The sequence below is a fragment of the Mesoplodon densirostris genome, chromosome 19, assembly GCF_025265405.1.
Source record: "Mesoplodon densirostris isolate mMesDen1 chromosome 19, mMesDen1 primary haplotype, whole genome shotgun sequence".
Classification (NCBI taxonomy): domain Eukaryota; kingdom Metazoa; phylum Chordata; class Mammalia; order Artiodactyla; family Ziphiidae; genus Mesoplodon; species Mesoplodon densirostris.
This window is the reverse complement of record NC_082679.1, coordinates 15460009-15486424: the sequence shown is the minus strand read 5'-3', so window position 1 is coordinate 15486424 and position 26416 is coordinate 15460009. Positions and strand designations below refer to the sequence as shown.

The 26416-nt window shown below is 39.1% G+C and overlaps 1 protein-coding gene across 2 annotated transcripts in view; it reads left to right on the top strand.

Moving 5' to 3' along the window:
• The window catches only part of LOC132480575 (zinc finger protein 14 homolog), a 219344-nt gene that overhangs the window by 167405 nt on the left and 25523 nt on the right, over positions 1–26416 (top strand). For both annotated transcript variants that reach the window (XM_060084868.1, XM_060084867.1), the window contains exon 1: positions 23507–23551. The gene's annotated coding sequence lies outside the window, so the exon portion shown is untranslated. Of the gene's footprint in view, positions 23552–26416 lie in introns of those variants that run through there.

The window sequence follows — 26416 nt, the reverse complement described above, 5'->3', positions numbered from 1 at the left end:
CTAACTATTGTTTTACTATTATCATCATTAATATTACTCTCTTGAAAATACATATGAAAGACTATGGGCACAGTGAATATAGAAATGCCTTCCACCAACACTCATCCATTATTGAATGTCAGATAACTTACTCTTGTTAAAATAGTGAAAGTGAGAAAACCTTTTTCAATTTTTTCATAAAAAAGAAGATATTCTACAATCTATACTCTCTGGCCTCTGTATAAATTTGATTTAAAATTAACAGAGGATGGATGGACCTAGAGATTGTCATACTAAGTGAAGTAAGTCAGACAGAGTAAGACAAATATTGTATCACTTGTATGTGGAAACTAAAAATAGTACAAATGAACTTATATGCAAAAGAGAAACAGACAGGCATAGAAAACAAACATGATTATCAAAGGGGAAGTGGGGGGGATAAATTAAATTAGGAGTATGGTATTAACAGATAACATACTACCATATATAACATAGATAAACAATAAGGATTTACTGTATAGCATTGGGCACTATATTCAATATCTTGTAATAACCTATAATGGAAAATAATTTTTTAAAAGAATATATGTATATATATTCACTGTATATATGAATATATATATATATATATATACACCGTATGTATGTATATACATATACATGTGTATATGTAACCAAATCACTGTGCTGTACACCTAAAACTAACACAATATTGTAAATCAACTATACTTCAATTAAATAAATAAAATTAACAAAGAATAAGATAAAAAGAAACTATTTGGAAATTAAAAATCACCTATAAGTCCAGAATCAATTTTTAAAAATCCATTGTAGCCTTTTAAAAAAATGCTCAAATTGTCCTATATTCGGCCAGTGGGAATCCCCTCAGTTTGGATCCTATGTCCTTTTGTCATGATTACTGTAGCCTGTGATAGCTTCTTTTCTTTCTAACAAGATGCATTGGTCAGCTACAGAGCACATTAGGGCATTTATTAATAAATAAAGGGGGGAAATGGAGCATTTATCCTGCCTTTCCTTTATGAACTATATTTCAAGACAACCAAAAGTTGGTGAAGGAAAGTTCTTTATTATTAGAGAATTCTAGCTAATAAAGGTCAAAGGAATGATAGAATCCAAAAAGTCACACTTTTTATTTATGAAATAATGGATCTTGATGGTATCAGTGGATGTGAAAACCATTAGGTGAGAGATTATTTGAAGATTTTAAAGGACAGAGCAGAATGACAACCCGCTAACCTATAGTAACATCTCTAAATTAAATCAGCAAGGCTGTGTGCTTCTTGATATAATGCAATGGATGTATACTACCTGTGGAGTATTCTTGTCCAAAATATTGATTCAGAAGTGTAATTTAGGGCCTCCCTGGTGGTGCAGTGGTTGAGAGTCCACCTGCCAATGCAGGGGACACGGGTTCGTGCCCCAATTCAGGAGGATCCCACATGCCGCGGAGCGGCTAGGCCTGTGAGCCATGGCCGCTGAGCCTGCGTATCCAGAGCCTGTGCTCCACAACGGGAGAGGCCACAACAGTGAGAGGCCCGCGTACCGCAAAAAAAAAAAAAGTATAATTTAGTCTCTAAACCTACCAGTTTACAGGAAACTTGGGAAGTAAATGAACAAATTCATGACACAAAGAAGCAAACAGCCAAATCCAGAATGTGGGAAATTCCACAAAATAAAAGGCCTAGTTTCTTAACCAATATGTGTTAAGAGAATAAAAACAGAATTTTACAAATTAATAGAGACTTGAGACATATTAATTAAATACAGTGTATGGAATGTATTGAGATTCTTGTGTTAAAATGTACCTAGGATTTGCTTTAATCAGGTATGGTAAGTCACGAAGACATGGAAATGATTATCATGAAGGAAGACGCTTATACTTGGAGATTTCTGCAAACAGGAGGAACCGAGTATACATAGGAGAACATGGAAGGAGCACCTAGTCCTGTTAGGAGGCAGAAGGCGGAAGAGGGCAGAGCATGACTCAGAACCTTTACTGGAGTTTTCCCAGGAAGGAATGGGTGACGTGATGCCAGGTAGGTACACTGAGCAAGTTTAAGACTGGGTAGATTGAATAATTTTGTGGGCTCTGAGCTCCAGTGGTGGTCCTCAGTTGTCCAGTACCTGGCCCTGGGGTGATTTAGGGCAGGAGGAATATTGGCTTGGTGTATGAGAGTTTGATAAAGGAGATGTTTGTTAAAGGGGTGTGGACTTCGGATTGGTTGGTTTGTATATCAATGGCATGCTTGCCAGGAGGGTCGCCAGGAGGGTCGTATGTCAAGGAATTTGCTAGCCCTAGAAGTGGTAGTCTCTCCAAGATGAAGTCCCCAAATGCCAGAGCATCAAGAATACAGAAAATAAGAAAATACAGGCAATACAATCCTGATTTGGACAAATAAAGACAACTTTTTACATTATTGTGAAAAAGTAAACCTAGAGTGGGTATTAAATTATATTAAATAATTATTATTCATTTGTTAGGCATGATGATGGCATGGGAGTGGGTGTGTTTATGTGTGTATAAATCCTTATGCATTAGAGAGCCATACTGAAGTATTCAAGGATGAAATTATATGTATGATTTGCTTTATAATACTAAAGAAAAAATGGGAAGGATAGATGAAACAAGATCAGAAAAATGCTGTAAATCGTTGAAGCCGGGTAATGGGGACATAGGGTTCACTGTGCTATTCTTACTACTTTGCATATATTTGAAAACTTCCATAATAAAGTTTTTGTTTAAGTAGAAAATCTGAAATTTTAGACTACTTAGTGATAAATGATAATTTGATCCCTACAGATAAAAATTTGTGGGAAGGGCTTCCCTGGTGGCGCAGTGGTTAAGAATCCACCTGCCAATGCAGGGGACTCGGGTTCGAGCCCTGGTCCAGGAAGATCCCACATGCAGTGGAGCAACTAAGCCCATGCACCACAACTACTGGGCCTGCGCTCCAGAGCCCATGAGCCACAACTCCTGAAGCCCGGGCGCCTAGACCCCGTGCTCTGTAACAAGAGAAGCCACTGCAATGAGAAGCCCCCGCTCACTGCAACCAGAGAAAGCCTGCGCACAGCAACAAAGACCCAACGCAGCCAAAAATAAATAAATTAAATAAATAAAATTTTTAAAAATGTGTGGGAAGCCACCATAGCTCTACTTTGTAGGAAGTTAACAACCTTAATGCATTTAGAAAACCTGGATTGAGCAGGTAGTTCACGACTCTGTTACCACACATACCGTGCCTGTCACATAGCAGGCAGTTAACAAAAGTGCTGGGGAAAAAAAGCATTAACTTAAGACAGAAAACGTGTTTTTTACACGGGCTCTCAGTGAAAGCATGGAGTCTTAACCACTGGACTGCCAGGGAATTCCCAGAAAACATTTATTTATTTATTTAATTTATTTTTGGCTGCATTGGGTCTTGTTGCTGCGCGCGGGCTTTTTCTAGTTGCGGCGAGCGGGACCCACTCTTTGTTGTGGTGTGCGGGTCTCTCATTGCGGTGGCTTCTCTTGTTGTGGAGCATGGGCTCTAGGCGCATGGGCTTCAGTAGTTGTGGCTCGATGACTCTAGAGTGCAGGCTCAGTAGTTGTGGCGCACGGGCTTCGTTGCTCCCTGGCATGTGGGATCTTCCCGGACCAGGGCTCAAACCCCTGTTCCCTGCATTGGTAGGTGGATTCTTAACCTCTGTGCCACCAGGGAAGCCCCCTTTTTTAAAAATTAAGGTAAATAGCAAGAAGTAACTCATACAATAAAAGTAAAAGTGCAATTTACAAAAAGTAGAAGAGGGGCTTCCCTGGTGGTGCAGTGGTTAAGAATCCACCTGCCAGTGCAGGGGACATGGCTTTGAGCCCTGGTCTGGGAAGATCCCACATGCTGCGGAGCAACTAAGCCCAACTACTTAGCCACAACTACTGAGCCTGCACTCTAGAGCCCGTGTGCTGCAACTACTGAAGCCTGTGTACCTAGAGCCTGTGCTCCACAACAAGAGAAGCCACTGCAATGAGAAGCCCGCGCACTGCAACGAAGGGTGGCCCCTGCTCACTGCAACTAGAGAAAGCCCAAATGCAGCAACGAAGACCCAATGCAGCCAAAAATAAATAAATAAATAAATAAATAATCTTAAAGTAAAAGAATAGTTAATAAAGTAGTAGATTTTATCCAAGAATATTCTCTTTGAAAAGACCATTAATATAGAATCAGCAGTTATTATTATTATTATTATTATTATTTTTTTTTTGCGGTACGCGGGCCTCTCACTGTTGTGGCTTCTCCCGTAGCAGATCACAGGTTCCGGACGCACAGGCTCAGCAGCCATGGCTCATGGGCCTGGCCACTCCACGGCATGTGGGATCTTCCCAGACCGGGTCACGAACCCGTGTCCCCTGCATCGGCAGGCGGACTCTCAACCACTGCGCCACCAGGGAAGCCCAGCAGTTATTATTGAAGGACAAAAGATGATTCAATTACAGCTTTATGTATGGGAATGGTGAAATAGGTACATATATCAAAGAGATTTAAAAGTTTTAAAATTTATATGTGTTACTATATACATATATTTCAGTATGTATAAAAATATAGAGAATGAGCTATCTAGAGAAACCAAAATGATCAAAGTTGACTCAAGAGACTATAGAAATGCTCAACAATCTATAGATTTTATATTTTATTTTATATTTGAAACAATTTATAATTTATAGATTTTATAATTTATAGTTTTATAATGTATGAGATCTGTAAACAAAGGAAATTTAAATGGAGTTATATTCTTGTTTTTTTAAAAACTAGAATCGATAGTTTTTCAGGCAATAAAGTTTTAAAGAACAGATAACCTCTAACAAAATTTTGCAGGATCATTCTATAAGGCAGATATCCCAATAATAAAATTTTAGACGAGGGTAATCTCTAAAAAGCAAAATCTAGACCAGTATCATTTAAGATACATGCAGACATTCCAAGTAAAGTTCAGTAAATTGAACTCAGTAGTCTAATAAAACAGTTATAAAACATAAAATGATTTACCAGGAATACCCAGGGCCTGACCTTTTGTGATTTAGTTAGGCATTGTTAGATTGTTAGATTGATTTAGTTAGGCATTGTTAGATTGTTTCTCTTCTTTTTCTCGTTTATTTTAGCTTCAATTTTATAAAAGGAATGAAAAATTATTTGAAAAATAGGCATTCAATACTTAAAAGTTATTACCTTCTACAAAAGAAAAACAAGTATTGCCACAGCACTTTATTTTCAACCAAATGAATGTCACTGTCATACACTGACTTGTACCTCTAAGTCCATTTTGCTCAGAGTGGGCAGATTGGGCAGATGTCATTGAATAATCAGTCACCATCTAGAATAATAAATCTCCACTCATGATTTCAAATTGCTTTTAATTTGTGGACATTACACAGTGTTTACACAAAAATGTAACATACACAATGAGCATTTTAAGTGCTATTATGTGTTTCTTCTCCCTGGTAACATTTTCTTGTTAACTGAAGTCTTTTGGGGACAGTACATTAACTCAAAATTTCTTAAAGTATGTTCCACAAAGCACCAGTACTTAATGGTTCTTGAAGAAAATGATTTTGTGGCCAAACAAGCATGCAAGCTCTATATTCTATATTTCTTGGGAGAAAAAAATCACATTAAGTGCCTATCAAAAGACTATCAAAAATGTTTCATTTTATCTAACTCAATGTATCTCATACTTCACTATAGAGCTCCCATTCCCAATACGTATTGTAGATGTAATTCCACTTTGGCAGATGTTGCCCTAACCAAAAGGAGAGGCTTCAAGGATAGAAATGTCAGCATAGTGGCAGGTGTATGGTTATATAGCAAGGCAAGCAACTCAGCATGCTGTCCAATCAGCTGCTTGCTTTTTTTTTTTGGATTTAACATGGTTCTTTTCAGTAGAATAGAAAACCCCTAGTCCTTTTCTTTACATAAATACACCGTATGTATTGAGGCCTTTTATTGGTCAACATTTAGGTTATATATAATTTCTCACTGAAAAATATCATTGAATATCTGAGTTTCTTGCTATACATAACAAGGGTTTCTCTGAGGTATTTATCAAAAGGTGAGATTGGTAAGTCAGAGGTTATGTTCATGTTCAACCTCGCTAGATATTGCAAGAGGAGAACATCCTTATGGTACCAATTTACAACCCCTTCAACCAGTGAAATATTATTTCCTTATATCCCCACTTCTGGTATGTGCTTTAATATTTTCCTGGTAAATAATGAGTTGAGCATCTTTTCACATATGTTTATTGCTAAATACTATAGCTTGCCAATTCATATGTATTACCCATGTTCCTTTTTTTAAAAACATTCATATAAAAATAGTGGGATTCTTAAAAATAACATTCTAGATAGTAATCCTTTACCTAGTATTATGATGGACTCACCTTCTCCCAGACTGTGGCTTATTTGTTTTTATTGTGATATTGTCATATTAAAATTTTAAATATGGATACAATCATTGCTTTCATTATTACCCAATAACCTTTAAAATTCATTTTTTACTAGACTCTTGATTTTTTAGGCAATCAGTTATGTTAACTACAAATAGATATGATTTTTTCCTGAATATTTATAGTGATTATTTTATTATTCTTATTCTAACAGAAATAATTTCCAGAACAAGATTTAGGATTAGTGGTGATAGCGGACATCTAGTTGTTTTTCCCAACTTAATGGAAATCACTTAGTGTAATGTTTGCTCTATGTTTGAGGTAAACAGACCTTGTGTGGTTCACTTGTTTCCTTCAGTCCCTATTTAACTTTTTTTTAAATTAAAAATGCCTGCTGAATATTGTCAGATGCCTTTTTGGCACACTGATATATTTTCCTTCTTAAATTTGTTAATGTGATAAGGTGTACTTTGGTCATTAAAGCAACATGATACTGATGCAAAACGAACAAGTAGACCAACAGAACAAAATAAAGAGCCCTGAAACAGACCTACATACATGTGGTCATCTGATTTATGACAAAGGTTCCTCTGCAGTGTGGTTGCAGAGGAAGTGATGTTCTTTTCAATAAGTAGCACTGGATCAATTTCATATCCATATCAATAAAAAATTAACCTTGGCTCTTATCTTACACTTCACACAAACCAATTCCAGATGCGTTAATTATGTAATTGTAGAAGATACGACAAAGACTTTAGAAGAAAACATAGAATATCTTTCTAGCCTTGGGATAGCAAAGATTTCTTAGACAACACAAAAAGCACTAACCATATAGAGAAAAAAAAGTAAATTTTACTATATTAAATTTAAAAATCTACTTTCATCAAAAGACACCATTAAAGTGAAAAGGCAAGCCACAGACTGGGAGACTATATTCACAATACATAAATTTGACCAAGAATATATAAAGAACCACTACAAATTAATAAGTGACAGACAACCAAATAAGAAATGGGGGTACTTCCCTGGCGGTCCAGTGGTTAAGACTCCGTGCTTCCATTGAAGGCCGTGCAGCATGGCCAAAAAAAAAAAAAAAAAAAAAAGCACTTCCAAAAAAATGGATATCCAAATGGCCAATAAAGATATCAGACCGTGCTCATGTTCATTAATTATCAAGAAAATGGAAAAATTAAAACCACAATGTGATATGGCTGTACACCCACCAGAATAGCTAATTTAAAAAATGCGTGCAAATGCTTGTGCATAATGCATACCTGGAGGGTGCCATGGTGTGCTCTGGCTATTTCAATATGCTAGTGGATATTAAAGACAAGATCCCCAATCTCCAGGAAAATCTGGAAAGCAGACAACCAGTGAGTACCTAACTAAGAAAACTTCACATATTGATAAGGGTCATGAAGAGAAAGATACTGGGAAGGAGAATTACTGGAGGGGGACAATTCAGTTAATCTTTTCATCTGAAGTGTATACAGTATCTATAGTGGTAGCAATACAGGTTTTATGTAAGTATAGCCAGGCTAACACTGAAAAGGAAAAGCTGCAAAGTGGTACTAGTCCAACCAGATAATTAAAAATACTAAAAAGTCCCTATAATCGAAACGATGTGGTACTCATGCATGAACAGACCGGTGGAATAGAACAGAATTCCATAAATAGACCCAAATACATAAGGGATTTTAGTACATAAAGGGACAGGGACGTGACACATTCTATTTTTTATTTTTTGTGTTTTTTTACTTTAGGGACCATCTTAATGTTTTACAAATTTTAAAAGTCAGTAACAGGGACTTCCCTGGTGGTCCAGTGGTTAAGAATCCATCTCGCAATGCAGAGGACACTGGTTCGATCCCTGGTTGGGGAACTAAGATCCCACATGCTGTGGGGCAGCTGAACCCGGATGCTACAACTAGAGAGAAGCCCGCGCACTGCAACAAACAGCCCATGCGCTGAAGCAAAAGATCCAGTGTGCTGCAACTGAGACCTGATGCAGCCAATAAATAAATAAATAAATAAATTTTGAAGTCAATAACAACCAAAGGGGAAAGTGGGGAGGGATAAATTAAGAGTATGGATTAACATACAGCTATATATAAAACACATAAACAACAAAGATTTACTGTATAGCACAGGGAACTATACTCAATATCTTTTTTATAAATCAATTTATTTATTTTTGACTGCGTTGGGTCTTCATTGCTGTGCGCAGGCTTTCTCTAGTTGCAGTGAACAGGGTCTACTCTTTGTTGCGGTGTGCAGACTTCTCATTGCAGTGGCTTCTCTTGTTGCGAAGTACAGGCTCTAGGCACGTGGGCTTCAGTAGTTGTGGCACGCAGGCTCAGTAGTTGTGGCTCGCGGGCTTAGTTACTCCACGGCATGTGGGATCTTCCCAGACCAGGGATCGAACCAGTGTCCCCTGCATTGGCAGGCGGATTCTTAACCACTGCACCACCAGGGAAGTCCCTATGCTCAATATCTTATAATAACCTCTAACGAAAAATAATCTGGAAAAGAATATATATGTATAACTGAATCCCTTTGCTATACACTTGAAACTAACACAATATTTTAAATCAACTATATTTCAATTTTTTTTAAAGTGAATAACAGAGGAGAGAACCTAAATTGAAATATAAGCAAAAAAAAAGTTTCCTTCACATTAAAGGGGGAAAAAAGACTTAGGCAAGCAACTTTTGAAGACAATTTGACCATATCCCCTCAGGATAAAAACAGAAGAAGGAAAAAAAACCCGTAAACAAGTAATTAACTCTTGTTAGTAGGATTGATTTACACAGTGATATAGATTAGTAATTCTGGAACTATTTCATGTATTCTAGAATCAAGCAAAAAAGTAACTGTACTTGGGAGTAAATAAATATAATGGGAGCCAAGTTTGTTGTTGCTGGAGAAGGGCGTTGCAATAGGGAAAGCAGGAGGCTAGGATGAACCCTGTGGTGTTGGATTGCAATTGGAGGTATCACTACAAAGTCATGCTTTAAATAAAAATAAATTTAGAAATTCATATAAAGGTGTGTGTATGTATGTCCCCCTAGCAGAGAGGACATAGAAGCAATTACACCACCATAGCAATGAGAATATCCAGCACTCAGATCCCAGGAACAAGGACTCCTTGGAGAAATAGCATAAGACACTGAGCAGAGGAAACACAAGATGAGATTGGAACATTCTGAGGGGGTAGAAAGTAGGGAAGTGCTCAAAAAATGGTTGAAATATGTCAAAAAGTCACAGTATCTCAAGGAGTTCTCACTGGCCAAATCTGGACAATCTGAGCATCAAAACAGGTCATAATACTAGCAGATTGAATAAAACCATTGAGTAACACAGTGACTAAAAGAAGAATCCATGAAACATGCTTTATAGTAGAATGCCAACTTACTAATGTAGAAGGAATGGCGAAATTAGAAAATCACCATCAATCAACCATCACAGTAATCATTGATTCTGGTAAGAATCATCAATGTATGCCAAAACTAATGGGTGAAAATTTGATGAGAAACAGAATTTGATACCATTATAAAGTCTCTCTCCACAAATATTAATTACAAAGGGAAAAGCAGTAACATTACAGTGAAGGAACCTGGCAGACAGCATCTTGACCAGTTATCAAAGTTAACAAAACTAGTGTGGCACAAAATGACATCCTGTTCCTCCAGAACAGAGCGACTCCTGTGATATTCCTGCCAAAAGGCATAACCAGAATTTAATCATAAGGAAATCACAGAAAAATGCAAATTGAGCAATGCTCTACAAAATAACTGGCCTTTGCTCTTCAAAAATGTCAGAGTCAAGAAGGACAAAGCTTGAGGAATTGTTTCAGGTTAAAGGAGACTAAAGAGACATGACAAGTGTGATATATGACCCTGGAACAGAAATTTTTTTTTTCTGTAAAGGCTTTATTGGAACAATTGTGAATTTGAATAGGTAAATATTAAAATAAAAGTATATCCATTGTAAATTTCGTAATTTTGATCATTGTAATTATGGAGATTACGGGAGAGAATGTCTTTGCTTTTAGGATGTATACACTGAAGCATTTAGGGGTAAAGGAGCCTTACGTGGGCATCTGACTTTTCTGAATGAAATTCCAAGTGTTCAGAAAAAAATAGGATCGTAAAATAAATGCAGTAAATGTTAGCATTTACAGAATCTGTGTGAAGGGTATACAGGAATTCTTTGTACTATTCTTGCAACTTTTCTGTACATTTGATATTATGTCAAAATAAAAGTTTCATTAACAAAGAAAGCAGGTTTGCATTCTGCCTCCTCCATTAATTGCTCTGTGATGTTGAACAGGTCGCTTCACCTCTCTGTATTTCTGTGTCTGTTACACGAGGATCGAAATAGTACCCACATGATGGGATTGTTATGAAAAATAATTAATGCATGGAACATTCTTAAAATTAGGCCTGGTAAAAGAAAGAGCACTTTAGGGCTTCCCTGGTGGCACAGTGGTTGAGAGTCCGCCTGCCGATGCAGGGGACACAGGTTCGTGCCCCGGGCTGGGAAGATCCCACATGCCGCGGAGCAGCTAGGCCCGTGAGCCATGGCCGCTGAGCCTGCACGTCCGGAGCCTGTGCTCTGCAACGGGTGAGGCCACAATAGTGAGAGGCCCGCATACCGCCAAAAAAAAAGAGAGCACTTTAAATTTTAGCTTTTATAATTTTTACTTGAAAACTTGTCTTTTTTCACCTCCAAAAATTTTTCTGTCTTCCTTTTTTCTTAAAATTCCCCTTTCTTCCTCATTATTGGTTTCTCCTTGTAGAATTCCTATTAGACAGACATTAGAATTTCTGGCACTGCCTTTCACATATCATTTTCTCTCATGTTTTCCACTTTTATCCTTTTGTACAGAATTTTGGGAGAAACTCTAAGCATGATTTTTCTATTCTTATAGTTACTCTTCCACATATCTCTAATTCTACTATTCAGCCAAGCTGTTGAGTTATTTACTTCATGTGTTTAATCTCCAAGAAAGTAGATTGATTTTAGAAAAGCCTAATCTGGGTTTATGCATACTCTTTCTTTTCTGGTGTTTCATAAGGTAAGAAGTGAGGTGGGGGGCGGTGGTGGGGGGCAAGGCAGAGACCTAATTGAGTTTTTAAAGTTCTGTTCCAAATTCTTGAGGTCCAGCCACTCTTTTGCCATTGGGATCCTTAAAACACTCTAGTATAGTTATATAAATCTCACTTTTCACTGTTACTCCTTAATTTAAAACATCTAATGCAAGTTTCCTGCACCCATTGTCTTGTTCTATAATCTCATACTTTATTTTATTTTTTTAAATATTTATTTATTTATTTATTTATGGGCTGCGTCAGGTCTTAGTTGTGGCACTCAGGAATCTTTCATTGCTGTGCGCAGGCTCCAGAGCGCGTGGGCTCAGTACCTGTGGTGCGCGGGCTCTCTTGTTGTGGCTCACATGCTCAGTAGTTGCGGCGTGCGAGCTTAGTTGCCCTGCAGCATGTGGGATCTTAATTCCCCAAGCAGGGATCGAACCGGCATCCCCTGCATTGCAAGACAGATTCTTAACCACTGGACCACCAGGGAAGTCCCTACTTTATTTTAAATAAGCTTTTTCTTTTAGAATGGTTTTAGATTTACAGAAAAGTTGCAAAAATAGTTCAGAGTTCCCGAATAATGAGCACCCAGTTTTCCCTTTTGTTAACGTCTTATACTACTATGGTATATTTGTATATTCTTATTAACTGAAGCCCATACTCCAGTCAAATTTCCTCCTTAGTTTTTTTTTTTTTTGTTTTTTTTGCGGTATGCGGGCCTCTCACTGTTGTGGCCTCCCCCGTTGCGGAGCACAGGCTCCGGACGCGCAGGCTCCGGACGCGCAGGCTCAGCGGCCATGGCTCACGGGCCCAGCCGCTCCGCGGCATATGGGATCCTCCCAGACCAGGGCACGAACCCGTATCCCCTGCATCGGCAGGCAGACTCTCAACCACTTGCGCCACCAGGGAGGCCCCCTCCTTAGTTTTTACCTACTGTCCTTCTGTTCCAGAATCCTATTCAGGATACCACATTACATTTATTCCTCTGTGTCCTTATGCTCCTCAAGACTGTTACAGTTTCTCAGAGTTTCCTTGCTTTTGATGTCCTTGACAGTTTTGAGGAGTACTGGTCAGTTGTTTTATAAAATGTCCCTGAAGTTGTGATTGTCTAATTTTTTTTCCTAGTTAGACTGGGGGTTTGAATTTGGGGGAGGTAGGCCACTCTAACTGCCATTCTTACAACATCATATTAGAGGTATATGCTATCAACATAACTTATCACTGATGATATTAGCCTTGAATTCCTAGCCAAGGTAGTGTTTGCCAGATTTCTCCACTGTACAGTTATTTTATCCCTCTTCCCAGACTATGCTCTTTGGAAGGAAGTCACTATGCACAGCCCACACTTAAGGGGTGGGGAGTAATGCTTCAACTACTCGAGGAGGGGTAATCCACACAAATTATTTAGAATTCTTCTATATGGGAGATTTGGTCAATCTCCTCCATTTATTTATTCAACTATTTATTTATGTCAGGATGGACTCATTGATATTTATTTTATACTTTGGGTTATAATTCAATACTATGTATTTTTGTTTTTGTTTTTCTCAAATTGTTCCAGCTTTGGCTATTGTGAGCTCTTTCAGTTGGCTCCTGTGTCCCTTTGACATACCCCATCATTTTGTTTTTTGAAACACTTCCTTTATTTTCTGGTGCTACAAGACATTGCAGGCTCATCTTGTATATTTCCTGCCCAGCCTTAGAATCAGCCATTTCTCCAAGGAGTTCTGGTTCCTGTCAACCTAAATAAACTTGGGAGGCAATAATCAAGCAAAAAAACATTTATTTGGGATCAAAGAATTACAATTTGAGGCACATAGATTCTGGTAACAACCCAGTGTCCCACTAGGGAGTAAAAGTCAGGGACTTTCAAAGGCGAAGAAAGGAAGTTTGCATTACAGACTCTTAACTGGAGTTGGAGGCAGAAGCTAGTTTTGGCTAAACATGATTGAGTGCTAAGGCTACCACTGCAGGGAGGTAAAAGTCCGTTACTCTGACAAATTGCAGGTGTTCTTGCAGAGTCCTTGGAATATCTGTGGTTTGGCCTTACCTGGCTTCACCTGGTGAGGACGTGCATAAGGTCCACCTTCTAATGGCCTTCTGGCTCCATTTTAAAACCCCCTTGACATTAGTGACTCCATTTTATTTCATATTTCACACTTCTTTCATTGTTGAATGATATTAGAAACCAAATGCTGGGCATAGGGATTGCATATTTTTTCTGGGATTGCTTCTAGGCCCTCTCAGCAGACAGAGCTAGAGAACATATATTTGTGTATACTAACTCAGATATATATACAAATCTATATTATTTATATATGTGTATGTATTAAGCTAAATATGAATTCATATTGATTCCTCTGACTCTAATCCAGTAACAAATAGTTCATTCTGCCTTCTGTGATATTGTGTTATAATAAGAAATATATATTTGGTCTTATACCCCATTCCTGGCACAGAGCTCCTAAAACCCTTGAAATTTCCTACGTGATGAGAGTGATAAAGGTGTCTTTTGTTAAGGAAGTGACTTTTGGAAAGCACCTAAGGATGAGATCTGGTAGCCAGTGGAGCCAACCGTGTGATTAGAGGTTGAAACTTTCAGTCCCCCTTTTCCTCTCCTTCACTACCGTCCCACCTCTGGGGAGGAGAGAGGAGCTGGAGATTGAGTTCAATCATGCCTATATAATGAAGCCTCCATAAAAACCCAAAAGGAGGGAGTTCAGAGAGCTTCTAAGTTAGGGAACCAGAATGCTTCCATGTGCCACTGTGCCCGGCCCCAAACTCCATGAGAATAGATGCTCCTTTGGGATGTTCCCCTCCATATCTCTTCATTTGGCTGTTCATTCATATCCTTTAATATCCTTCATAATAAATCGGTAATCTAGTAAGTAAACGGGTTTCCTTAGGTCTATGAGCCATTCTAGCAAATTAATCAAACCTGAAGAAGGGGTTATGAGAACATAACCAATTGGTGAGAAACAGGTAACAACCTAGCTTCCAATTGGTCAGAAGCACAGGTAACAATCTGGGCTTGCAATTGGCATCGAAGTGGTGAGGAGTGGGCAGTCTTATAAGACTGAGCCCTCAGCCTGTGGAATCTGATGCTATCTCTGGGAAAATGGTGACAGAATTGGGTTGAATTGTAGGACATCCAGCTGGTGTCCAAAAATTGCTTGGTGGCACACATTGTAATTGGTGACTAGAGCCCTCTTACCTCCCTGCCTTGGGTGGTCTGGAACTTCCCACTCCAAGACTGAGGAACCTGGCTTTCATTGTCTTTCATCCATTTATTTATTTGTTTACATGTAGTGGTTTCAGAATTGTTTACCCATACACCGTTTATGTACACTTGTCTTTAGACTTACAGTTTCTAGTCATTCCCAAAGTTACTTAAGTCATCTTTTCCCCCCCTCATATTCTTCAATGAGGTTTATCATACTTTTTTTTTTTTGCAGTACGCGGGCCTCTCACTGTTGTGACCTCTCCCGTTGTGGAGCACAGGCTCCGGACGCGCAGGCTCAGCGGCCATGGCTCACGGGCCCAGCCGCTCCGCGGCATGGGGGATCCTCCCGGCCCGGGGCACGAACCCGTGTCCCCTGTTTCGGCAGGCGGACTCTCAACCACTGAGCCACCAGGGAAGCCCCTAGCATACATTTTTAATACAACTGGATTCAATTGGATTGAATTGGATTTTTTGTCATTGTCTGAATTTCATCCTGGGATCCCTAATTGATTTTTTTTATGAGTAAACATTAAGGTTCACTATTTGTGCTGTGATGTTCTATGGATTTGGACAACTGCATAATGTTATATATCCACTACCACAGTAACATACAGAATAGTTTCACCACTCTAAAAAATTCCCTGTGCTTCACATGTTCAACTCTTCCAAATCCCTAAACCTCTGGCAATCAGTGAACTGTTTAATGTCTGAATAGTTTGCCTTTTTCAGAATGTCATATAAAATGTATGTATGTATGTATGTAGCCTTTTCAGACTAGTACCCTTATAAGAAGACAGGAGAGCTTGCTTAAGCTCTTTCTTCTTTCTGTCTGCCATGTGAAGATGAAACAAGAAGATAACCATCTGCAAACCAGGAAGCAAGCCCTCACTAGACACTAAATCTGCCTATGCCTTGATCTTGATCTGCTGGCTAGCCTCCAGAACTTTGAGAAATAAGTGTTTGTTGTTTTAGCCACCCAGTCCATCCTAATTTGGTTTTGGGTTTTGTTTATTATTTTATACGGAGCAGCTGTTTTATTTATTTATTTTAAGAATTTTTTTAAAAATTTATTTATTTATTTATTTTTGGCTGCATTGGGTCTTCATTTCTCTGCGTGGGCTTTCTCCAGTTGTGGCGAGCAGGGGCTACTTTTCGTTGTGGTGCGTGGGCTTCTCATTGCGGTGGCTTCTCTTGTTGTAGAGCACGGGCTCTAGGTGCGTGGGCTTCAGTAGTTGTGGCACATGGGCTCAGTAGTTGTGGCTCGCAGGCTCTAGAGCGCAGGCTCAGTAGTTGTGGCGCACGGGCTTAGTTGCTCCACGTCATGTGGGATCTTCCTGGACCAGGGCTCGAATCCATGTCCTCTGCATTGGCAGGCGGATTCTTAACCACTGTGCCACCAGGGAAGCCCCTTATTTTTAAAAATAATTATTTATTTATTTATTTGGCTGCTCCAGGTCTTAGTTTTGGCACGCAATATCTTCGTTGCCACGTGCAGGATCTTCATTGTGGCACGTGGGATGTTTAGTTGTGGCATGCGAACTCTTAGTTGTGGCATGTGGGGTCTAGTTCCCTGACCAGGGATTGAACCCGGGCCCCCTGCACTGGGAGCGTGGAGTCTTAGCCACTGGACCACCAGGGAAGTCCCTATCCTAATTTGTTATAGCAGCCCAAACTAAGATAGTAGTGATATCTCGTTGTTTTAATTTGCAATTCCCTAATGACAAATGATGTTGAGAATATTTTCATATGCTTATTTGCCACCTGTATATCTTCTCTGGTGAGGTATATGCTCAAAGCTTTTGCCCATTTTTCAAATGGGTTATTTTCTTATTGTTGAGTTTTAAGATTTTAAAAATATATTCTGGATACAAATCTTTTATTAGATATGTATTTGCAAATATTTTCTTCCAGTCTATGGCTTTTCATTCTCTTAGTGTCTTTCACACAACAAATGTTTTTGATTTTTAATAAGGTCTAACTTATTGATCTTTTCTTTCATGGCTCATGCTTTTGTTGTTGTACCTAAAAATTCATCAACCATCCCAAGGTCACACAGATTTTCTCTTATTTTTTTTCTAAAAGTTTTATAGTTTTGTGTTATATATTTAGGGCTATGATCCATTTTGATTATCAAGGTTTTGTGTTATTTTGCTTTTTGTTCTTTTTGCATATGGGCATCCAGTTGTTTTGCACCATTTGTTGAAAAGATTATCCTTTCTCCATTGAATTTCCTTTGTTCCTTTGTCAAAGATTAGTTGACTATATTTGTGTGGATCTGTTGCTGGGCTCTCTCCTTGGTATCACTGATATTTTATCTATGCTTTTACTGATACCATGCTGTTTTAATTGCTGTTACATTATAGAAAGTCTTGAAATCAGTAATATGAGTTCTCCAAACATTATCTTTTTATATAACTCCATACTTTTGGTTGGAACATATATATTTCTTGAAAAAATCATACTTGTGCTTTAAGATTCTGTTCAAACATAAGGTCTAGAAACCATTTACCCATCATTTGAATTCTCATTGCATCCTGTACTTGATTATTGCACTTATATGAATATAATCTCCTTCTATAATTTTTATGCCCAGAATCTACCAGTGTTATCAAAATTGATAGTCAAGAAATATCTACTGTTCTCAGTGGAACAAACTGATATCTGAATTGTGTATGTAAACATTCTCACCCAATAATTGACTATACTATATACTCAAATCATAGAAGGAGATTTTTATACCCTAGTGTCTCCATGTGTTCATTTTTCATATGTTTAAGCAGTTGATATTTGCCAGGAACTAGGTGAGATGCTGCTGATAAAATGGTGAATAAGAGTCCTGATCAAGCCAGTCTTGTCAGATTAATTTTGTACTTAACATATTGTGTTAAAATGGTCATTTTTCAGGGACTTCCCTGGTGGTCCAGTGGTTAAGAATCTGCCTTCCAGTGCAGGGTATGTGGGTTCGATCCCTGATCAGGGAACTAACATCCCACATGCTGCAGGGCAACTAAGCCCATGCACCGCAACTACAGAGCCCATGCACTCTGGAGCCTGTGTGCCACAACTAGAGAGCCCACACACCACAACTACTGAGCCTGTGCACCACAACTAGAAAGAAGCCCACACACCACAACGAAGAGCCCTCATGCCACAATGGAAGATCCCACATTCCACAACTAAAACCTGATGCAGGCAAAAAAATAAAAAAAATTAAAAAAATAAAATGGTCATTTTTCAGTTCTTGGCTGTGAGCTCATTGAGGGTAGAAACTGGGCTTTTGTGTGTGATTTTACTTATTAATTAATTAATGTATCTGATGCATAATAATGCCTGGTTGGGATCTCCCTGGCAGTCCAGTGGTTAAGACTCTGTGCTTCCAATGCAAGGGGCACGGGTTCGATCCCTGGTCTAGGAACTAAGATCCCACATGCTGCACCACACAGCATGCCCTCCCCCCAAAAAAAAGCCTGGTCTATGTGTATGATAAGTATTTGGTGAATAAATTATGAAGGACTTTCTTTCAGTTAAATGTGAGTAAGAGAAAGTATTAACATTTTAAAAGTAACACCTAAAGACAGGGTGGTATCAAAAGCCTAACTGTCTCATTAAAGTAAAAGAAAAATGCAGCTATCTTAGATTTAAAAAAATAAAATACAATCACTACCGGACACGGTTTCATTTTTCCACTGAGATGCCCGAAACTGCAGATTCTTTTTCTTGAATCCAATCAAGTACATCATGAGCACTGTAATAAAATCAATGTATTCCTAAGTGCTAGATAGGTCAAATGTACTAAAAGATTAATTAATTAACTTACTTAAGGTTGTGAACTAGCAAAGGATGTTGGTTCAGTCTCCAACCAACAATCCTAGTGAACTAGAAATACAAGAGAGGTACGGATTCTAGGAATTTAAAAAATTTTAAAGCCTCCTGACCATGATGGAGTAACTGATATCAAACTAGGTTTCTTGCCAAAAACAATCATAAAACTAGGCAAAATATATGAGGCAATGGTTTTCAAACTTTGGACAATAGGCAGTGCAGGACTGTGATCACTGATAGAAGAGAAAAACATGAAGTAAGCCCATGATTGTCTCTGCTTTCTGCCTGGGGCTACTTTCTGGAGCATGGTATGGAGAGGTATAGCTCAAATAAACTCAGGGTCTCACTGAGTGGAGTAGGCTAAGAATTTGGCCTAAGACTAAGAGTTTGGGGATGCTAAGTGGCTGGAATTAGTGGGGTAGAGTCAAGAGAATAGTTTTCTGCAAAGAAGGAGTCTCAGAACTGTGCATAGGGATCTTCTTACATTTTTAATTAATACTAATCTGTGCATGTACAGGGAGAGACTCCACAAAGCCTAGCAGAGAACAGCTGCTGGGGAGTTATGAGCTGCACAGAGATTCTAGAAGTGCTGGGAAAAAGGAAATTCCAAACATTCAGAGTGGACAGACACTTCTGAACACCCTAGTAGTCAGCTCACACCCTAAAAAGGCCACACCTTTAGAGTACGGTTATGCTAGCCCTAAGCAAAGGCTACTCCAGATAAGGGAAAAAAGGTGTTTTTATTTGTTTGTGGTACGGGGGCCTCTCATTGTTGTGGCCTCTCCCGTTGCGGAGCACAGGCTCCGGACGCACAGGCTCCGGACGCACAGGCTCAGCGGCCATGGCTCACGGGCCCAGCCGCTCCGCGGCATGTGGGATCTTCCTGGACCGGGGCACGAACCCGTGTCCCCTGCATCGGCAGGCGGACTCTCAACCACTGTGCCACCAGGGAAGCCCGGGAAGAAAGTTTTAAAATAGGCCTTGAAGGGATCAGACTGTTCTGCCAGTAAATTAACTGGCTGCTATAAAAAAATCAATAATCTTTAAAGAAAGATAACAAAATCTGAACTCTCAACAACATAGCATCCACAATGTACAACATACAATCAAAAATGACTACTCATTCAAAAAAGCAGGAAAATGTGATCCATAAGCAGGAAAAAAGCAACCAATGGAAACAGAACTTGAGATTACCCAGATATTGGAATTATTTAGGAGGTAGTATAAATATGTTTATTGACTTAATGGAAAATATAGTCCTAATGAATAAATGGACAGGAACTTCAACAGAAAAATGGAAATGATAAAATAGAATTGGGAATGAGAGTTTTATAGCTGAAAAAACAAACAAAAATTTCACTGAATGAGCATAAGGACAGATGGGGGGCATCAGAAGAAATGGTCAGTAATCTCCATGATAGATCAGTGATAATTATTCAATCTTAAGTACAAAAAGGAAAAAGATTGAAAAAAGAAAGATATTTATGGAACAATATTAAGTGACCTACTGTACTTGTAAATAGAGTCCTAGAATGAGAGGATTGATAGAATGTGGTAGAACAAAAACTATGACCAAAATCCCCCAAATCTAATAAATAGAAAATCCTGTAATCAGATAGAAAAAAACAATACATAACATATTGGGAAACAAAAATATGAATAATGCTGACTTAATCAGAAACAATAAAAGCCAAAAGACAATGGAATAACATCTTTAAAGTATTAAAGAAAAAATGTGAATTCAGAATTCTACCCCCAGAGAAAAATATCCTTTTAAAATGAAGATGAAATGAAGATATTTTCAGATAAATGAAGATTTAGATCATAACCAGTAGAACTGTAGTATAGAAAACACTAGAGGGAGTTCTTCAGGTTGAAGGGAATTGACATTGGATGAAACAGGAAGGAAAGACCAACAGGTAGGAAAGAAGAGTATCAGAAATGGAAAATATGTGGGTAACTATAAAGTTTGTTTTCTTTCCTAAATGTTATTAAAATATATGACTGTTTAAAGCAAAATAATGTAACATGGTATGGTGGATTTTATAAGGTATGTAGTTGAAATGACAACAGTAGGACAAAGAATAAAAAGTTCAGGGACTTCCCTGGTGGTCCAGTGGTTGAGACTCCATGCTTCCCCTAGGGAGTGTGGGTTCGATCCCTGGTTGGGGAACTAAGATCGTCATGCCCCATAGTGTGGCTGAAAAAAAAAAAAAAAGAATGAGGAGTGCAAATGAAATGATATTGTTACAGGTTCTTATATTTTACATGAAGTGGTATGATATTAATTCTAGTGTAAACTATATTAAAGATGCATATTTAAGCCCTGGAGCAACCTCTAACAAGATGCATAGAGGTATAGCTGAAGAGCCAACAGAATTCAAATATACCAGAAAAAATTAATCAACCCCCCCCCAAAAAAGCAGGAAAGGAGAAATAGTTAATTTTTTTAATGTGGCAAATAGAAATCAACAAAATAGTAAACATAAATCCAAACAAATTAATAATTACACCAATATAAATTGATTACATATTTCAGTGAAAAGTCCCAAGACTGCCACACTGGATAAAAAATGTGAAACCCAAACTACATGCTATCTACCAGAAATGTATATTAAATGTAATCACAGATAGGTTCAAGGGAAAAAGGTAGAACAGGATATACTTGTGCACACAGTAAGCACAAGCAAACTAGAGTGACTCTACTAATATTAGATAAAACAGATGTCAAGACAAGAGACACAGAGAAATGTTTCATAATGGGTCAATTCATTGGGAAGAAACAATCATAAATGTGCGTATACTATAATAACAGCTTCAAAATACATGATGAAAAAACTGAATGAACTAAAGGTAGAAATAGACAAATCCACAATCGCAGTTTTCATATATCTCCTATTTCATACATATTCTACTGTTCGAAAAATGAGATTTAAGATTAGCCTAGATATTTTCAGATAATTTCTAAAGTTTTTTGAGAGGGGAAAAATCCTTCCATCTATGAACTAATACATAAAAAAATTAAGATGGGGAGGATGCTGCAGTGTGGTCGCTGGCAGGCTTATCCGGTTTCTCTACTGAATGAACTCAAGACAGGACAAATCCTAGAGTCTGTCATACAGAGTGAAGTAAGTCAGAAAGAGAAAGACAAATACTGTATGCTAACACATATATATGGAATTTAAGGGGAAAAAATGTCAGGAAGAACCTAGGGGTAAGACAGGAATAAAGACACAGACCTACTAGAGAATGGACTTGAGGATATGGGGAGAGGGAAGGGTAAGCTGTGACAAAGGGAGAGAGTGGCATGGACATATATACACTACCAAACGTAAAATAGCTAGCTAGTGGGAAGCAGCCGCATAGCACAGGGAGATCAGCTTGGTGCTTTGTGACGACCTAGAGGGGTGGGATAGGGAGGGTGGGAGGGAGGGGAACACAAGAGGGAGGAGATATGGGAACATATGTATATGTATAACTGATTCACTTTGTTATAAAGCAGAAACTAACACACCATTGTAAAGCAATTATACTCCAATAAAGATGTAAAAAAAAAAAAAAAAAGACAGGACAAATCCAATTATCATTCATCTGGGAGACTTCTGAAGACACCCTCCCTAATGTTTACTTTTAAATCCTCCTCATCGGAAAACAATCATAAATGTATGTACTTAACAGAGCTTGAAAATACTTGAAGCAAAACTTAGTAGTACTAAAAGGAAAATAGACCTATCTCAGTAATTACTAGAACTAGATTTTTAAAAATCAGTAAGGATAAAAAACATCTAGGTGACAATATCAAACACCTTAAACTAATAGACTTTTATAGAACCATACGTTCACAAGCGCAGGGGGGAGAGAGGGAAAAAACCCAAAGAGAGGAGGGAGGGAGGGAGCGAGAGCGCGAGCAACCTCTGTGGGTCCAGGTTCTGCTAGGGTTTGGGGGATATTGAGACTTGATGTATACCTACGTCCTGCTTGGGTATATATATACTGAGCACCTGCCGTGTGCCTAGTACATGTATTAGGCGCCTGCTGGTGCCAAGACCTCTCTAAGCCCTAGTAGGGGGTCCTCAGGGACAAAGCAAATCCAAGCTGCCAGCGTGTGCCTCGTTCAGCTCGGGGCAGCTTCAAAACCCCTCCCCCGCTAGCCCACCTCCAAGTCCGGAGGTCCACCGCCCGCTCCCGCCCCAATCGCTCGCGCCCGCGCTTGCGCATTCCTCTCAGCCCGTTGGGGCGAGGGCCAGGCCCTCCCTACCGGGACTACATTTCCCACAAGCCTCTGCACCTAGTTTCCTTCCGGCTTCCTTGCTGGTGTAGGCTCGGAGAGGTGAGTTGGTCTCGTGCATTGAGGAAATGGGCGCGGGGGCGGCGCGGGGGTGGCGTGGGCCTCTGTGTGCGCTGGGCTGAAGTGACTGTGTAGTTTGTGACGCTGACTGAACACTGGGCGCCCTGGTGCGTCCTCTGTCCTCCTGCTTCAGGGCCGCACAGATGCAGCGGCCCAGAATGGCTCCGAGTTAGATTTAGGAACCTCACAGTGAAGGCCCCTAATAAAAAGACGCAGAACAACAGCTCTCAGAACCACAGCTTAACCAGAGCTCCCTCCCAAGGCAGCTTTTGAGAGCTCAGAGACGTATTCCAGCCCTGGTCTTTGTACTCTGGCCATTCTCACCCGGAAGGGTCGGCTTCTCCCCAGGCTCCCTCTTACTTCCATCGGGTTATGTGTGTGGTGGGTGGCGGGAGCAAATGTGGTAGCGGGGGTGTGTCCTTAATCTGGACAGGCTGAGCTCCGAAAAAGGCGCAATGTGTCCAGATTCCCGTCTCCTTCCCCCAACCTGCTGATCTTTAGGAATGGAGTCAGAAAGGGGAAAATAATTATATATATACAATTATATATATATATGTTTATGTTTCCTCTTTGTTCCATGAAATGTAATTTTTATTTTTTTCTAGACGTGGGGACGTTTGCTTCTCCTGTGAAAGAGTGAAAAATCAGGTCGGACTGAAAAAAGATAAAGCGGCCCTGCCATTAATCTGGATGGGAGAGGATAGACAGATAAAGCAAGCTGCAGAGTTAATAGAAAACATTATTTCTGCCCAGGTCATGCAGCAGTTGTAAAATGCCATAAAGACTCCCTTTTTGAGAGCTTATAGCTTTCTTACCAGTGTTGCTCCAGACCTGCCTTGCTGATTTTATTTTATCACTGGGGATACCCAGTTGCTAAATTACCCTCACTTCACTTTCTAGCACTTAATCTCCAATTAATCCCTGCCTCTCCTATTCTCACCTCAGAAACAGCAGTCACTGAAGTATGGTTCCCCATTTCCTCAGAATCCTTCAGCTGGAATTCAGCTCTTTACAAAAGAGCTTTTCTTATCCCTCTCCTCCATCACATTCCAGCCATTCCTGTGGAATTTCCTCCCTCTCTTGAGTCAATAAATCTTATTTTGTTGGACTGTACAGGATTGTTACAGGTAGTCTTTAACTGGTTAGGCTTTAACACCGGAATATCCTATCCATTGGCGTGGTACTTTGTTCTTCCTTCCCAGTGAATGGTGGAGAGGATGAGGGTAGAGTCCCCCCCACCTCCACCAAGGGTATCCTCTCCTCTCCAGTGGCTATTCAGATGAAGATTTGGCAGTCATTTAATTCCGCCTGTGAGCTGCTGCTTTCTAATAATTTGAATGGTCTGCAGGTAAACCTCATGCAGGGAGGCTAACTGTAGAGCTTTGTTTTAGGCTGTGATTTATTGTGATTTATTTATTACAGCTTAGTTGGAATCATACACTAGGTGTTTTGATCTTTTCCACTGCCCTGAGGTCAAAAGCAGGGAAAGATAGGAGATGGTTTGATTGGTGACAGGGTCTTATGCTTTAGAGGCTTTTAGGAGTGGTAAGGTGATAGATTTTTAACAGAGAACTCTGTGTTAACAAGACAAGGGATTACTAGTGGGAAGGAAGGGAAACAGTAGGAATTTGAAAAGTGGTTGGAGGTTTTTGACGGCATGAGTTTGTTTCAGGCCACATATTTATGTGGTCTTATGACAGGCAGTTTAGTATAGTTGCAATATGGGTTATGGAGCTGAATTATCAGGGTGCTAATCCTAATCCTTCACCCTTAGAGCTGGATGAAGTTGGGGCAATTTATTTCATCTCTTTGTGCCACAGTTCAGATAATGCTTGATACATAAGTGCTCAGTAGATTTAATTGATATTATTAAAGTGTGATCCATGTTTTTCCTCATCACCCAGATCCAAAAATTATGAGGATTTTGCCATGTGTGCTTCATCCATCCACATACCCTCCCTTTATAAATTGTTGTTAATCAAGAGGAATTGCCTATCAGTCTGAAGCTCTGAAATTTATTAGCATTCTAAGGAAGAGCGGGGCTGAGAAGCTCAATTTTTTTGTGGAAGAAAAAAGAAAGCTCAGAAGAGAATTTTCTTTAATAACTGTGGGAAGAAGTATATAATATTCTTCATCTTCAGTGATATAGCTGATGTTTATTAAATGTTTATTTGCTACTTTAGTGTGTTATTATATGTAGTGTCTTATTTAATACTCATAACAATGCTTTGGGATAGAATCTATAGTTACCACCATTTTATATGGGAGGAATCTAAGGCTGAAAAGTAACATGTCCAAGGTAACACACTTAATAACTGTCAGAGCTGAGATTTATATCTTGGAAGTTTGACAGCAAAGCCTATGTTAGTAATTACAACAGTATGCCAAATCTCGTCATCACGTCTACTTGAAGAAATCCTTCCCACCTTACTCAGTAATCCATCATGAGGGGGGTGATATTAAGCTGACGACAGCAAGCACTGTCAAGTTATGTCCAGATTATAGCTGTGAGGTCTCTGTAAAAGGAGGATTTCATACAGTAAGATTTATGCCTTACAATTTTTATTTTAATGATGTTACATGCAAGATTAGAAAAATAGGACAAGAAGATCTAATAGCAGTTGGAGGGTTTCATAGGCATCTTAGCCCAAAGGATTGGTTCAGAAGCAAAAGAAACCCATTTGTCAGGACGCTGTGAACGGAAGCAGCCGTGAGACTGCCGTCAGTGCCTAAAAGATATCAGAGACTTTGTCATCCTTTTCTAGGTAGTACTCTAACATATGGGTAGATTAAATCATAGAGTTGGTTCATGATTAAATCATGAATTAGCCGCTGAAGCAAAGAAGAAAAGCCACTTAGGAAAAACAACAGCTGTTATAGAGTATCCTGAATTTTTTTCTTCAGTTCAACAGAAGACTGGAAGAAAACTTGAATTGGGAAGGTCTTTCCCTTCTTTGGAGGATTTGCATACTTTAGGGTCACACTGTGTTTAATATGGTGTTGAGTGTTGTGAGCTACCACTGTAAACATTTTAACTGGTTCTTCTAGGCATACATGTGGTTTTTTTCTGTCAAAATAGTTTAAGGCCACACATGCTGGGGGGGGGTTTGTATTTAACGTACTGACTTTACCCATTTCATCAAAGTTAGGGCAACATCATCACTTTTTACTCTTTGCATGGTTTTCCGTGGTATAGATGCACTACAGTTTATTTAATCATCCTGCAGTTTAATTATTTTCAGCTTTTATTCATTATAAACCAAATCTGTTCGCATATCTCTGCAAACATCTCTATGTACATGTGCAAATAGTTCCTTTAGTCCCAGAAGTGGAGTTTCTGGTTTACAACGTTACGGGGTTTAAATGCCGTTTCACACAGTTCTAAATTTGGACCAACCTAGTGTGCTGTGACCTTGCTAATACAGGGTATCATCAGTCTTTTAGATCTCCCAATCTAGTCGCTGTAAAGAGGTATTTTTTGGTTGCTTTAACACATTTCGTTAATTAGTAGTG